A 2890-nucleotide genomic window follows, 5' to 3' on the forward strand; every position below is an offset into this window, starting at 1 on the left:
ATACTTTTGACACTATTGCAACTATTAGTTAACAATCTTCACATTGAATACGCTTTGGAAAGAGACTCAATGACAGAGGTATTTCTTAATTTAATTTCCAAGAGAAAATGGCAAAATATCTGCTGAGACATTATAAACCTATTAATATTCTGAACAGTGATTCACGTTCTTGTCGTTTCACGTTAGAGTCCTAAGTCACTTTCCTTGTAATTTTACTACATTACAAACTTTATTAAGGGGCTTTTGGTAAATCCCCTTTCCTCTATGATTCGTCTGTAGACACTTGGATCTATGTACTCCATTTTTAGTCAAGATGTGGAGGTTCAAAGTTCAGCTTAACTTTATGGAAGGCGATATTCATCTAGAGACGAGTTTGGTTTAGAAAAATATTTTTCGCCACCTGTCTCTCTGTGTGTTAGGGCGTATCCTTCAAGGTCCTGAATATAAGGCAATTAATTGTTGTCCTGTCTGTTCCGTTTAAACTTCTGACATGGCTCTGGTAAGTCCTATTCTTGTCATTCTAAGGCGAGAAAGAATCCAAGGCTCACGGATATAACGACTGTAGTTTTCATGAAAATTATTATGTCACAACATGAGCATTTTCATTTTTCAGTTATTCGATCTAGGCACCACACTGGATCAGTGTATGTAAAGTTTTTGACATTAGCATTATAATTCCTTTGCGATTAAATTTTTCAATACTAGCCTTGAAATAATGCATTGGGAATTGGCACTACACTCTAGACTTCAATTGTTACTGCTTGGAAGCTTGAAACTTAAGGAGAAGAGTGTTCAAATACGTATTATATTTATAACATTCACAATTAATAGGTATTGCATCATTTATGTATGTACAGTATTGGAAACTGAGGTAAGAAACTTGCAGTACAATTCGTAAACGGTTTTGTACATTGGGAAGAGGATACCACATTAGTCTGTCGTAGTCTTTTCTGCGTTAATAAAAGTTGTTTTCAGGAATGTCACTTTTAGCCAGGTTTTCTCTCGCATATGAAACATATTTGAATAAATATACCTTAAGTATAAATATATACCTAATAATCGCTATTGGTTATATCATTATTCATTAGAATATAAAACAAATGACTTTGACACTTAAGAAACTATTAATTAGCAAACTTGATATTGAATACGCTTTGTAAAGAAAATCATTTATTTACGTATTTCCTAATTAAATTTCCAAGAAAAACGGTAAAATATCTGTGGAAGAGAATATACACCTATATATATTCTGAAGAGATGTTGGTCTTATGGTTACACGTTACAGTCCTAAGTCACCTTCAGTCTAACTTTACATCATTACAAACTTTATTCAGGGGCTTGTTTTAATATTTATTTCTCTATGATTCGTCTGTGGACACTTGGATCTGTGTAGTCCGTTCTTAGTCGAGATGTTGAGGTTCAAAGTTAAGCTTAACTTTATGGAAGGCGATATTCAGAAAAATACGAGTTAGATTTAGAAGGTTCTTTCCCGCCACCCATCCCTCTGTGTGTTAGGGCGTATCCTTCAAGGTCCTGAATGTTTGACAATTAATATTTGTCCTGCCTGTTCAGTCTACTCTTCTGACCTGGCTCTAGGGACTTTCTATTGTTGTCAGCCTAGGGCAATAAAACATTCAAGGCTCGCTGGTATAACCTCTGTGGTTTTCTTGGAAATAATCCCTAACACCATCCATCTCACAACAGGATAAGTTTCATTTCGCAGCAACTGGGTCTATATACCACACTGGATGAGTCCATAAGGTTATGGCGTAGGACTTATAATTCCTTTACTTTTTAAATATTTCAGTACTAGGAACGAAATAATGTATTGAAAATTTACACTATATTCTATAGACTTCATTTGCTGTTGCTTGGTACCTTAAAACTTTAGGAGAGGAGAGTAAATTGAGACTCCCTAAATAAAAGAAATTAGCAACACTATTTTACATTATTCTTCACATTTATTACGTGTTAGGTAATAGGCTTCGCTGGGTCTGTATGCCAGAATTTGAACTCTATATAGCTTGTTTCATTTTAGATTTATCCTGTAGACAGATAAGAAAACAATCATACAGGAAAGAAATGTTTACATCCACGGTGACCAAACAGAAACCGTGAGCTTTCTAAGTGGTAGGCTTCTATGACGCTCAGCCTAATTCCATGGTTCGAGAGCACCATCACATAATTCATTTTTGTCTATGTAGAAACCTCATGCAAGATTTTATAGTAGTACTCTAATACAATTTCTGGTAAGCAAGCGAGGGTACTACAACGTAAGTATGCAATGGATTCATATATTGCCAGTAACTTAGAACATTTACCTGGATATATTATAATTTCTTTATACACTATGAATAAGTATCATTACAATGACACATGATAGTACACAGCTTGTAGAGATGTTTATTACTTCGCCTATTTTATTGTTTATAACATGTTTATCTATAAGAACCAATAATATTCGCTAACGCTCAGTAAATCCAATCGACAGCCATGCACTAATATCAAACATAGTAGCGCAGCTGTGCTCTCTGACGTGCAGCAAATTAAATCAACCATCCTCCACATAAGCAAATCTTACATGCAATCAAATCTTCTAAACAGTACACATCTATGGTGAGAGGGATGTTTCAGTGAGGTTGTGAATGTAGTTAAACCGATGCGGGGGTTTCCTTTTAACATTTTTGTTTTCATCAACAAAATGATTTTGGATCGCTGTTGACTCGAGATTTAGGAAGTCTGCAATAGCATCAAATTTTAGGCGCTGCCCTAAGAAGAAGGTGAACTCGAGCTAAACTCAACATACGTATAGAATCAACCCTTCCCACCTTATCTGCGTTATTGAAGACTCAGTAGCTCCACCGTGCTTTTGTCAGTCTACATCGTAGTG

This window comes from Homalodisca vitripennis, unplaced genomic scaffold, assembly GCF_021130785.1.
Source record: "Homalodisca vitripennis isolate AUS2020 unplaced genomic scaffold, UT_GWSS_2.1 ScUCBcl_869;HRSCAF=3754, whole genome shotgun sequence".
In the NCBI taxonomy this organism is placed as follows: domain Eukaryota; kingdom Metazoa; phylum Arthropoda; class Insecta; order Hemiptera; family Cicadellidae; genus Homalodisca; species Homalodisca vitripennis.